This window comes from Centroberyx gerrardi, chromosome 11, assembly GCF_048128805.1.
Source record: "Centroberyx gerrardi isolate f3 chromosome 11, fCenGer3.hap1.cur.20231027, whole genome shotgun sequence".
NCBI lineage: Eukaryota > Metazoa > Chordata > Actinopteri > Beryciformes > Berycidae > Centroberyx > Centroberyx gerrardi.
The window spans coordinates 2,960,572-2,975,131 of NC_136007.1; positions in this window are offsets into that span (position 1 = coordinate 2,960,572).

The following is a 14,560-nucleotide window of genomic DNA, read 5'->3' on the forward strand; positions in this document are numbered from 1 at the left end:
CCAGTCACCACACAGCATCCCAGTCATTCCACTCTCAAATCAGCTCATTTGAATGCAAAGCCAGAGTTTCCTTTCCAATTATACACTTGCACTGGAGCAAAGGAAAGAGGTGGGAAGGGTTTTAGAAATTACAGTTATTAGAGTCTGCCTGGAAGAGTTCGGTTGAAAGGCTCAAACTGCTGCAGTTATTTCACATGAGAAAGTTAGTTCTCCACACAGCACTTACCATGCTCTTAAACCAGAGCCCTATATAATCCTGCTGAGGAAGCTACCAACATGGGTCGCTACGGTAACATCATTACTCGCCACGCTCAAAATATTTGCCAAACAAGGTTATTTTTACTCTTTTTAAAGGGGAATATCACCCATTTTCAACAGTAAAATACACTTACCGGCCACTTTATTAGGTACACTTATCTAGTAGCGGCTGGTCATCTGTTGCCCCGTTTATCACAAGGTGTGTTGTGAGATTCCCTTCTGCACACCACTGTTGTACACACTGTTACTGGAGCGTTTGTGGCCTTTCTGTTAGCTTGAAGAAGTCTGCCCACTCTCCTCTGACCTCTGACCTCTCTCTCTAACAAGCTGCCACAGGATGTTTTTTTTTGTTTATCGCTCCATTCTCTGTAAACTCTAGAAACTGTAGTGCGTGAAAATCCCAGGAGGGCAGCTGGTTCTGAGATGCTGAACCAACAGTCAGCCTAGATCACACATCTTGCCCGTTCTTTGACTCGTATCGACCAAGAAGAGTACCATGGTATTTCTTTGGGGAATTCATGCCTTCACTTCCTCATATGTACCTTATGTGACTGGCAAGGAATGTCCTTAGTATATTGTTTGACCATTCTAATGTTTGGTCAAACAAAAAACTAAACCACTTCACCCTGTCTGCATGCTTTATACGTATATTGAGTTGCTGCCACATGATTCGCTGTTTGGAGGAGCGGGTTGTTTGCGTTAACAAGCAGCTGTACCTAATAAAGTGGCCGGCGAGTCTTTCTCTCTAATGCTTTGATCATAGGCAAAAAAAAGTTTTAAGTCAGAGTTTATTTTGAGTGTCTCCGTCCGGATGAGTCAAGGTGGAAAGAGGAAGAAAAGTGTTACAGGTCAATTCAGGGAGTGAGCGGAGACGGAGGGTAGATAAGGGAAGCTGGAGGTGAAACGGAGAGGTGAGAGGGAGTGAGAGAATGAGAGATAAAGAGCGAGGGAAGATTAAAAATAGATTGTGGCGTGTGATGTTGAATAGGAATACCTGCCAAAACGTTTGGAGTGTAATCAAGTGTTTGGATGGGAGAGGTTTGAAAGGATGAAAGGACGATGACCTGAAAGCCTTTGACACTCACACTGGTAAGGGCCGTTTTCTCTTTGTTGGCTGGGAAAATGTGGGTGGGAGAAATGAGTAACACTCTCCCCTCCCTCAACAACTACTGCTGAGGTGCCCTTGAGCAAAGCATTTAACACTAGAAAGGGGAGATATAGGTTTCTGGGGGTCTAAGAGAAGTCCAAGAAGGGAGTAAATATAGTTGTAATTACTATTTCTTTGAATGATCTTGAAAACAGTGCACACACTGGTTGTGGAGGAATATTTTGAAAGCTGAAAAATTGCAATTACTAAATTTAAAACAGCAAATTGAAAATAGTGGTTTGGTCTTTCTACTGCTCCCAACTACAGTAGAAGACTGTGGCCTAAATGAAGATTTAGATCTGACTCATTTTCTCTAAAGTCATCCTCTTTCTATCACCCCCTTAACCCTGTAAGGCCCACGGTTGCAAAATTACAACATCGCTTTTAGCTATCCTAAAATAAAAATCTGTAAATGTTTTTTTTTTTTAAAGACCACATTTACATAGTCAACGGGTCCTGTTGTTTATCCTCGCAATGCTATTGGATGGTAAATGTGTTTATAGGTCCGGCCATCAGGCCATGAACTCACACAACCTGCAAACTTTCCTTCAAGCTCATCTCTTTGTTTTATTGGACTGGATTTGTCAAGATTCAAGTAAGTAAAATACCTTAAATATTTTTTTTTGTGATTATTACAATGTCTAGAACATACATTCATCAAATTTGATTTTGAGCTTGTTATGTCTGTGTTGCAATTCTACATATCTGGGTAAGGTTGGTAGTCAAAATAGCATGTGCACCTTACACATTACATGGGGACATTGCACTTCTCATATGTTCACATATGTATCTGTATCTTATCAGTTAAAAAAAATACACCTTAAAAAATATACCTTTACAGGGTTAAACTGCATCCCCGTGTTGTGCCTACCTACTTATTCACTTTAAAGGGTGTGGCTACCTGTACTCCTAAAAAGAGTAAAGACTGCAAAGACTGCTTTGTTTTTCCTTAAGTACATTTTTTACCTTTGAGTTTTGTCCAAGCTCCCTGAAGAAGGCAAGACACCGAGATGCATCAGAGTTGTTTTTTTTTTTATCATGTATAAATGTATCTGTATATAGAACTTGCCAATGAAATGCAGGCAATATTCACTTTTTTTCCTCACTTCAAGTTGAGTGCGTTGACTCTTCTCATCCTCTTAAGTGGAATATTTGTACCACTGCCAAACAGCACCTTCTTGCTAAACACAGTTGTTAGTTTCAATAAGCTCTCCAGTCCTGTCGTCCTCAGCAGACTGTGGTTGCAGCTCCCCAGTGTGAACGTATAAAACTGTGTGAATGTGAAGCTACGCCGCCGCTGGGAAAAGGGCAAGCGTGTTCAATCAGCTTTCCCCGGATAAATAAAGCAACTGGCAAATCAAAATGTTTGCGGTGTGGACAGGTGAACAGAGAGAGAGTGGGGATGGAGATAGACGGAAAGGAATTAAGGAGAGGCCTAAGTAGAAAAGTGGAGGCAGACAAAGAGCGGAAGGTGAAGACAGACGGAGAGAAGTGGAGGCAGAACAGACAGAGAGATTGAGAGAGTCCCAGAATTTTGTGAAATGAGGACGTGCACAAAGTGAGAGAAATACATTTTCCCACCGCAAAAGGATTATGTGAAGGAGGCACGGCTATAAACTGGACGTCGTCACACTGAAGCAGCGCAGTGGAAAGTAAGGATGTTGTGGTCGGGCTGGTGGATGGGCGGAGACATTTACTTTCAACTTTGGCGACCCGGATTCAATTCCTAATTAATGCTAATTCGTTTTCTAGAATTGAGTGTATTTAATTTTTACTAGGTTTTTCTTATTTAACCATAACCAAAATCTTAACCTAATTGTTTTAGTGGCCTTAACCTTAACCAAAATATTAGTTGCCTAAACTTGACCTTCACCAAAATTGTTTTCATTGTGTAACCCTAACTCAGCTGTTGTTTTACTTGCCTAAACTTAGCCAACAGCTAACCTTTTCACATGTGTCCAATTCATTGCTATTGTCACATAAGCCAGTTCATGGTGTAGGAACATAATCTTCACATTATTCATGTCCACAACACAACCTGACCTCAGAGGAATACGTGAGGCCCGAGTTCAATTCCCAGCTTGTACGAAGGAAATGTCTGCAGTCAGTCAAATTCAAATTTTTAGCAATAGTTTTTCTTATTTAACCATGACCAAGGCCTTTCCCTAACCTTAACCCTCATCCTACCGACATATTTAACATACAAGGACTACCGACTGGGACCCCAAGAATAAACTACTGTAAGAAACAACCATCATAGCAAAATGTTAACTTATTTCTTCTCAAACCATTATTAGTTATGTAATTAATGTCATCTGAAAAAAAAAAAAAAAAAACAGATTATTATTATTTTAGGAAAGTTACAGTTAATTAAATGATGTATTGTATTTCTGACTTTGAACATCATCTTACCTTAGGAAGAGCAGTATTTAGGGTCGTCGACAGATCACATGAGGAAATCTGTGTCTGCTGCATCTGTGTCTGTCTCCTTCAAAATGACTGACAGAGTGCCCCCCCCCCCCCCCCCCCCCCCCCCCCCCCCCCCCCCCCCCCCCGATAGTGTGTGATACTTTAAATTAGGACCCATGGCAAACATGAACTCAATAAATAGTTCCATCTATTAAAACTCCATGGGCGGAATTGGGTGCTTTTGACTGGGGTCCCCCAGGACCCCAATACATTGGTATTTTTAAAAAGCACTAATTAAAACAGAAACAGAAAACAATGATATGAAGTCATTAGGAACAAATTGATTGACAAAGTCATGAAAAATTGGAATGATAGAATAAAGCACCTGTGAGATATGACAAGAAGTATACCTCTGGGGTCTGCGGGTACCCCAGTCGGTAGGATGAGGGTTGTTTTACTTGACTGACTTAACTGTTAACCAACCTTTATCTGAAAATGCCGTGTCCAATTTGTGTTTTTGTCACAGAATTCAATTCATGATGGAGGAACGTAATTTTCACATAATTTGTGTCTACAGCACATAAATCTGCATTTCAGAGTCGTGCTCATTCCATTAAATGTTTTGAGACTGTTGGTTCATCCAACCTTCTACCCTTCATCCAGCCTTCCATCATCCTACCTTTTCCCATCCACCCACCAACCTACAGCCCATACTCCCGTCCACCATCCATACATCAAGCTACCCGTCCACCTTGCCAGCCTGTCCATCAATCCATCGATCCTAAAATGTCTCGCCAAGCCACCCATCCATCCATCATCCCTTTATCCCTTCAACTTACTATACCGGAGTGTATCTAGGGAATGCTTTTTCAGCTCGACAGACCACAAGACAAAGTGCTCTTGAGGCTGACAGCACGGCGGGGAGATAGGAGAAGGTAAATGGCGCTGTCATCACTGCCATCAGGGTGAGGAGCCGTCTCTGTCAGGATCATGGTGGCAATCAGAGACGGAGCGATTTAAGCCATTAGACTCTGTGACTCCCCCCCCCCCCCCCCCTCCTCCGTCTGCAGCCGGGCCTGGAGCCAGACACATAAAACTCTGTAGATTCAAGACTAAAAACCTGTGAATGCACAAAACTGAAAACGTGCATACGCTGTCTTTTCTTCAGACTTATAAAACCCTGCTTATGTGGTGTTCACGCATTGTTCCGTTTTCATAAACAGTGTTGGGGAATTTACTCTGAAAATTTGATTTGATTTGAGTTCCATTACTTTCCGTTTTGTTTCACATCGCTGTGTTGCGTTGTAGACGCTTTGGTAAATTGAATGTTGTGTTTTTCGCTGTGGAAAGCGTTTTGCTGCCACACAGTTTACGACGGACGATAACGTTCTTTGCATCCTTGGCTAAGATCAATTCAAGGTAATGGGAATATTTCCAGCTACTGAAAGTCTGTGTCTCTCCCTCATCCTCCATTTTATGTTTTGCTTTTTAGCTAACAGTCGACGTAAACCTGCTGCATGTCCTTAACCCTTTGTACACTGACTTTTCCTGACTTTACCCTTAAATTTCCCCTTAAGTAGCTTCAAAGTTAGAAAAAGACAAAAATTCCTAACTGCACAACAACATCACATCGATATTCTGTATCTGATCGTTCCAACTCTTTCTTGAAGCTCTAGCTGCTTATATTGAATGAAATATTCAATACAAGACGCCATTTTTTTATGGCTACACCATTACATCAAATGGAAAAAATCTAGATGATTGTGCATCATTATATACACATTTCCCTGTAATTCAGCATGACACATTTGGTGTCTTTGGAAAACTTGTTATCTTGACTAGAATTTAAAATAAAGTTCTGTGGGTTTGAACAAAGCTTGGCCGTGCAACCTGCATTTGTAATGATGGACCCAGTGGCGGGGGCGAAAGGGAGGAAGAGGTTTTAAGATGCCTATGAGGGAAACACCAAACGGGGATCTGCTGACTGAATGGGTGGATGATGTGACCCTCTGGCCTAGCATTGAATGGCCTGACAGTTATCCTATCACTAGGATAACTACCTATCACTATTGTCACTTTGATCATGGAGATGCGTGTCTGCAGAAATACATTTAATAAAAAAAATCTTGTGCCTTTTCAGCAACGGCGCCGCTATTGATTTACTATACAAACACAGTAGAAAATATTTTAGCATGGCGGCCCACCACAGTATAATAAGGGAAACGCTGGACTGTACACTAACAAACAAATTAACCCTCCTGTTGTGTTCGTTTCATGTTAATTAATTCTGTGTTCCCGGTCCAAAATGACCGGCCCATTATAGCTGATTATAAATCCATAATAATACATATATTATCACCTAATGTTGTGTTAGATCTTTTTATCAACTTAAGTTCTTGTGAACATTACAAGTTCTGAACTTCTATTTGCTATTTATGGCCTGTAGGCCTCATTGACCTGAGCTCATACAACTCGCTTTTGAGTAAAAAAAGCATAATGTATGGATTATTTTGACTATAATAAATACTCAGAAGAAACATATTGTGCTATTTATTACAGACTACTTTGTGTCAAAGTTTAACACATTTCTTTTGAAACCATTTCAAATTTTTAAATAGTGGCACAAAATAACATCTGTTGTGTTTTGAGCGGTATGATTTTATTAGTAAAGAAAAGACATAGGCCCAAAACTACACATGAAAACTTTACTGCATCTTCACTGTCAGTTTCCTGGCCTCTCCTCCTCACCAGTGTCATGATCAAAGATAAGATCAAGAGCCTCACATACAGTATATTGTTTGGTCATTGTGCTGCCACAGAGTGAATTGTGAGCAAGGCCTCAAAAAGCTGTGAGAAAAGTTCTATATATTATTGAAACAATGTTGCGATTGTTTGTGAGAATGCCAACAGGTGTGGTTCCTATGAGGGAAAGATTCTACTGGGGAAAGGTTCCTGTGGGGGTTGCCATGGAAGCCAAGAAGGGGAGTGAGGTGTGTGTGTGTGCGTGTGTGTGTGCGTGTGCGTGTGCTCAAACACACATGCATGTGGGAGTCTGGGAGAGGAAGTGTGTCTATCTGATGAATGGGCATGTGCCTGAACTCAATTTTATACACTAATTGTAGTCTCACCCATTCATTTCTAATGACCGGTCATTTTTGACCGGGAACACCACAGGTGTACAAAAGTTAAATAAAACACCCAAAATTTAATGAAAATTCTCAAAATGTATTTTGTGTGTTCAGATGCCCTGTGTGGACAAAGTCATGGAACCTTATGACAATCGGATTAAATGAACTACATTTTTCAGAGAGAAAACCTGTAAATCGGTCCAATTCGACCGGAACACAACAGGAGGGTTAAAGGCATATAAATCTTTAGATGTGGCCACGTTCAGGATATAAGATATAAGGATATAGCTGATGGATTTTGTGTGCTTGCTTCTGACGTTCTGCCTAGCCAGCGACAGAAAAGTCCAGCTTGTAAAAAGTGGGTGATCAAAGTTGTTTTCAGCGAATGAGAACACAATAACCTTGTTAAAAAAAACAGCTGTGACTTCAGACCGTTTTTCTTCTACTGCAAGAAAATACTGCAAGCGTGACAGTGTCTTGTGGATCCACACTGTTCCCGGTGCGCCTCCAGCAAGCTTTCTGCCTCCAGATGCGCTCACATCCAGACACGCAATCTGAAAAATGGTCTCTACCTTGATCACTCTCTTCTATCTCTCTCTCTCTCTCTCTCTCTCATAATGCTGATCACAGCCGGCCCAGTCAGCCTTCATCTCATTTTCCAGCTTATTTCCTTCCCACTGCTTCCTTAATACCTTCATCAGCCTCTAAACAAATGCAGCCTTAATGGGTTCGGCTGATGCCTCTGTCTGAGGAAGGTGAATCTTAATCTCAGGTGACTCCCTGGGATGGATGGATCTACTGACCTGTGATCACATTGTTTCTTCTCTCTTTCCTTTATGTGAATCTGATGAAATATGACTAACCTCAGTTTTTTGTTGTTGTTGAATCTAGTGATTTCCATGTGTGTGTGTTTTGAATTCAACATTTCTGATGAATTCTGGGGTTTTTTCCTGTAAGCAAGCCTAATTTACATCATATAAAATATATACAGTGTAATATGTATTTGCAATTTCCCCCTATTGGTCAAGGTACTTTGTATGAGCATGACACGGGGGAAACAGCTTCTTTTGCAGCAGCTCGTATGAAACGGAAGGAGAGAATAAAAGAAACTGGCATGCGATTAATAATTCCCTCTCATCAGAGCGAGATTTCAAGTTTCAAACAGAAAAAGAGCGCAAACACATAAACACTTAGCATATTTATGCCACGGCTTGGGTAGAGCAAAGGGGAATAGCATTAAAAGGAATCGCACATCAGTAAAAGTTGCATTGGAGACAGAAACCTCAGAAACGTGTCTTTAAACTTTTTGAAGATCTACTGCTGAGATAAAACGCAGCGCCTTCAGATCTCCATTCGAGTATTTTGAAAATCTAATTTTAAACTTTTCAAACGTCATTTGAACTTCTGTGTTGTGGTTATGACTAAAAGTACCTTTGATACCACATCTGACGGAAGAGAGGAAATAAGCTAAAGGCACAACCCAACTGCAGATAGATTACTAGATTTTAATTATGTAAAACACTCCCATCAACGCTTGTATCAGCTTAGCTTTTGTCAACATAAAACATAAATAAATGTATTAACATTCTGTTATCTGAAATTGCATTATAGATAAATAAATCAACCCCACATTCCAAAGAGCAGTAACTGAGAAACTGAGAATTAAATTACTTCAGAGTTAATCTCCCGCCCCGGAAAAAGTATTATTGCAACACAAATGGGCTGTACTGTAATTTAATAGCATTTATGGGTATGTTTTTTGTTTATGTGAAATCCGAATCATGAACTTGGACAATGAAATTGTCGGTAGAAAGGTATAGATTGGGCTGTGTCTCAAATTTGGAGGGATGATGCATCTTTGTACTGTTTTTGTGTTTCAAAAATTACAATGATTGGCCTAATGGTATGATAAAAGGCCAACATTTTTAACTCAAACATCTTTAATCTCAGACAATTGTTATCATATTTGGAGGGATGATGCATTTCGACACGGTGTGCTGGTGTTTAAAAACATTACACTGATTTCCCTGATGGAGCTATAATTAAAAGTCAAAATTTTGCACTTTGAAAGGCCCAATAACATGAGTTGCAACACAAATCCAGCTATCATTACAAATTACACTGACTGGCCCAATGGGGGCGCTATAATTAAAGATCAAAACTTCAAACTGCAACAGCACCGTTCTGATTTTGATGAAACGTGGAGGCATGATTATTCCTCTTTTTGTTTTTCAGACACAGCATAGCCTTCTATCTGTAAGTACTACCAAATTTCTGAATGGAAATGCAAAATGTAGGAATGAACGACTTCCCCTCTTGGACTCACCAGGAGTTAGACTCTGCCTCCACATCTCTTCTAATATCATCCTCCTCTGTTTCTGCTGAGGCAGGGAGTTTTGAGTTTTGCCCGAGAGACGCTTCCTTCTGTCGGGCCATCAGACTATGTAAACAGCAGTCTGGGGGCGATTAATTATGCCTGGCAAAGAGACAGAGAGACACAGACAGAGAGAGAGAGAGAGAGAGAGAGAGAGTCAGAAAGGACAAAAGGAAAGAAAGGAGAAGATGGGATCCAAGTTTGCTGGGCGACTCTCATCCCATCTTCTCACAAAAAGAAGGTGATAGAAGAGAGACAGAGAGAAAACAGAAGATAAAAGTGTGTGTGTGTGTGTGTGTGTGTGAGAGAGATCATATAGATCACACTCCTGTGTCTCCTTGCCCCAGTCCTCCTATGGTACCTGCTTGTTTTTTCAATAGGGAAAAAAGTTATAAATATTTCAAGTCAAATAAAAAGTGTTTTAAATTGAGCTTCCATCTATTATTCATCAAAGCCAGGTGATGTAGGCGTACATCCAACACTCCTGATGCATGCAGGGCCAAATGCTGGGACACTGTGTGTGTGTGTGTGTGTGTGTGTGTGTCTTTGTGTGTACATTCCATCAAAAAGTTTGAAGGCATCCTCTTCTTCACCCACACAAACCCAGGTGATGAAAGACAATCTACAGCCTTTTGTCCACCAAAGCTCCTATTTTCCGAGCGCTGGCGTCTTTTCTGTTTACAACAGGGAGAAAATGTATGCAGCCGCTACCGGTGAAACCGTTTCGTCCTTTTTACAGGATTTTTTTTTTTTTTTTTTTTATGTATTTGGCTTCTCCCCGCATTTGAAGTTGAAAAGACTTAAACTTTTCAGAAAAGTGCTGTGCTTTTGTGCTTAGAATTATACAGATGCAGCCGTTGTAGAAGTCTCACTTTCTTCAGCAGGCTTTCTTATTGCTGTATTGCTACTTTGGCTCGGCCCACAAGATGTGTTGGAAAAATCAAGTTTTTCCCTTCTCAGCTGTCAAGTTACAAGGAATTGCCTGGTAACAAGAGACATTATGATCTATTTAATTGTATTGTGACATATTCATGAAGTAATTGTCTGCAGATTGAAGTTTTAGTTCTACAGACATTTCTCGGAAGCAGAAATAATGTCATTGGTTGAGTTAAACCTCAAGGGGCGGAGCCAAATAACCTGCCAAACCTGAATGGAGAGGAACTCTGGTCATAATATAAATAAAACAATGAATTATTTTTTTTCCAGTCATTTATGACCATGTTATTCATGATGTTGGTGGAAGCTCAGCAGCTAGCTAACTAGCTTACCTAGATAGCTATAGGCTAGTATTTCTAGTTTGAACTTGGAAGGTCAGCTAGGCTAACTAGCTTACCTAGCTAACTTAGTGTGGATTGTATTTTTTCAGTTAATAACAGAGCACTAGGCTTCATAGCTTCCTCTCTTGTGTTTTTCCACTGGGTTTCAGTCAAGCGGCCAAAACCACGGGTGAATTTTGAAGCCAATAAGGAAGTGGCTGAAAGCTGCAGTTCCTCTAATGGCCGCTAGGGCCGGCTCCAAAAAGACTCCAAATCCCGCCCAACTCCATTCAAGTCAATGGGACCACAACCCAACTTCTCACTCAAAATATAAGTCAATACATTTTTTTGACAGGAGATTATGGTCTCAGTAACTAATTTTACTTCTTCTAATATGTGTCCCCGGCCTGTATTTGGGGCCGGCCTTAATGCCGGCCATTATCGGAGACCTGGCTTTTAATTGACTACCGGCAACTATTAGAGGAAATACGGTATGTTTGTATAACCTAACTAAAACTCCAATCTCCAGGTGTCTTCCATATTAATGCAGAATAGATGCAGCGGTCCACACTTCCTGCTGCCCTGCCTGCACTTTTTGCCACAATAAAAAGCCCAGTGGACAACTAATGCTATCACTAACCCTGTTGCTTCTTCTGCAGTCAGCTGATAGAGAGCCTCCCTTGAGCTGCTCGACTGCATGAAACTGTATTCACTGAGATGTGAACTACCCGGCGCAGGGAAATATGCATAAGATGAATTCATGAATAAGAAATTTTCCAGGCTTAGTGTTTTTCACCATGAAAGTTGAGAGGAATCAGCTTCTGACTGGGCTGATATTCAGCTGCAATCAGTCAAAATGCAGAATTGATCCTTTGATGAACATAACGTACGTTCTTTCCCGTTATCAAACTTCTGAAGTGAATGAACGTGTGTAATTGGTTAAATGTAATGTGTTTTGTATTCATAATGCCCCCGTCTTCCCAGCATAGTGTGTGTTAATGTTTTTTGCTTAGTGTGACAGCTAATATCACCAATACCAATACGAATCTTTATTTAATCATTTTGCAAATATTGTTGTGATGCCATAGTGTGGATTTTCATATGCAACATAAAAAATACATGAGCACACAAATTTACTTTTAGTAACAAAGTCATAATAAAAAAAAAAACTATAAAAAGAAAGAAAAAGGAATATGACAATTTGACTAAAAACTTGTGCGCCCACATCACAAAATGACAAAAACTTATACTTAGTGCCTCAACTGACTAAGAAGCTACAGCCCTAATTTTGTTATTGATCCAGGTTTTGTTGCCCATCAACTGTTCAAGGCTTAAACATCCGCTTTTCATGATTGAAACCTGTGGATTTAATAAGTGATATTGAGAAGGGATTGTAAAGAAAGAGCAGGTATTCCAAAGTTGAATACATGTTTTATTCATATATATTGTATTATTACACTATTTGAAGCAACTGTATCCAAAGTTGCAGTTGCAGTTTGTTGTGCTGTCAATTAGACATGCATAAAGTTCATTCAATTCTAGCCTGTCCTCCATGTTGAATAAGAGCCACATTGGGGAAGCAGTGTTTTTGCATCCATGTCCATCTTCTTTATGCCTATGAGAAAGCTGATCTGTGAGTGTTTTTGTTACAGTGTACATTGTTAACAACACTAAAACCTTATTTTTGTGAAGAAAATGAATTTTCATGGATATTTCACCCTTATCAATTAAGCTAGCTTACTTTATGGGAGAGTGTTCAGCTCGCTGCCCAGCAATTCTACATAAATGCATAGTGAGAGCAGAAGAGTACTGCGACTCATTCATGTTTTACTCATTTTTACTATTTTCGTGGATGGCCACAAGTTGAATGAAACCTGTAACCCTGGCAGTGTAAAGCGTAATTTATACTACTACTCTCTCAGCCCTATGTTCCCTCAACCCTATGTTCCCTCAGCCCTATGTTCCCTCAACCCTATGTTCCCTCAACCCTATGTTCCCCCAGCCCTGTTCCCTCAACCCTATGTTCCCTCAGCCCTGTGTTCCCTGAGCCCTATGTTCCCTCAACCAAAGTTCCCTCAGCCCAATGTTCCCTCAGCCCTATGTTCCCTCAGCCTTATGTTCCCTCAGCCCTATGTTCCCTCAGCCCTATGTTCCCTCAGCCCTGTTCCCTCAGCCCTATGTTCCCTCAACCCTATGTTCCCTCAGCCCTATGTTCCCTCAACCCTATGTTCCCTCAGCCCTATGTTCCCTCAACCCTATGTTCCCTCAGCCCTGTTCCCTCAACCCTATGTTCCCTCAACCCTATGTTCCCCCAGCCCTGTTCCCTCAACCCTATGTTCCCTCAGCCCAATGTTCCCTCAACCCTATGTTCCCTCAGCCCTATGTTCCCTCAGCCCTGTTCCCTCAACCCTATGTTCCCCCAGCCCTGTTCCCTCAACCCTATGTTCCCTCAACCCTATGTTCCCTCAGCCCTATGTTCCCTCAGCCCTGTTCCCTCAGCCCTATGTTCCCTCAGATCAGTACCTCCGCCAATGAGGTAAAGTTTTCACCCCCTAACCCTAACCCTAAGATGCTGAGGGAACATGGGGCTGAGGGAACATAGGGATGAGGGAACATAGTGCCTAATTTGGATGGGGAAAAAAATTAATGAGGGAACATAAGGCTGAGGGAACATAGGGCTGAGGGAACATAGGGATGACCCCGTGTAGGGAGGCAGGATTTCCAGTCACATACCTCACATCGGTTCGAGTGTAAACAAAACAAGCATGGAGCAGTTTGAGGAAAGACTGAGCAAGTCAAAAAAATATCGACAAGTGTACGAGAGAAATTTCAGAAGTGCTGGGGAGTGATGTGGGGGAGTAGAAGGTGGAAAAATCTCAGATCAATTTATGAAAATAAAAAAGAGTGCAGGAGGGGAGAATATCCCAGCATTTTATGTTATCACGTCGTACACGATCCTCCACACTACTATAAATGACTGGCCTGTGTGCGAGGTCTCCACAGCAATATGATCTCACACAAATATCTGAAATGAACACAAACTCTGAAATGCCGATTTACATGCTGTGGACACGTATTATGTGAAAATAATGTTTCTCCACCACGAATTGAAATACATTCCTCCTCCAATAACTGAATTACGTTCCAAAGGTTGGCTAACAGGTAAGTTTAGGCAAGTAAAACAACTTTGGTTAAGGTTGGGGAAAGGGTTTGGTCATGGATAAATAAGAAAAATGTTCGCTAAAGATGAAAATGTGACTCACGGTAGAAATGTACTTCGTAAACGCTGGGAATTGAACCCCGGTCGCCAGCATCAAACGCATCCGCCCATCCACCATCCCACCCACAACACCCTTACTAAACAGAATTTTAACACTTTACGTGCCACCAACACATAATTTGGTGTTAACAAGTCATGTTCATTTCATGTTTTTCTATGAGATCAGGTTGGTGGCGTGGGACTATGAATAAAGCTTTAGTGCCATGCTCTCGCATTGAGCTACACAGGGAATAGAACCCCATAACCCTGGTAATTATTAGTTTGAGTCTTAGATTTGACACCTTTTGACAAGATAGCTCTGTGCGAGATTCTCTCTGTCTGCTGGTATTTTTGGCCCACAAGTTGGTGAGGACTGTGCTTTAATGCATGTGAAATACTTTTTACAGAAAATTGGCCATTAAGTGCTTTTTATGTGACTGGGAGCCAGTGAAAGTGATGTAAAAGAGCATTGACGTGCTGCCAGGATTTGATGGGTTGGGCATTGTCGACATATCAAAGGTCTTGCTGATGATATCAAACAGGATTTACATTACACTAGTCCACATTTGAGGGGACAAAGGCGTGAATGAATACTTGAGGTATCAGAGGAGCGGTGTTGAGCAATATTTTTTAAGATGAAAGAAGGCAGAATTGGATATTGATCTGGTGAGGGGAGAGCGCAGAATCCAATAGGAAACCAGATTCCTCTCTTTGGAGGAGGGACATACA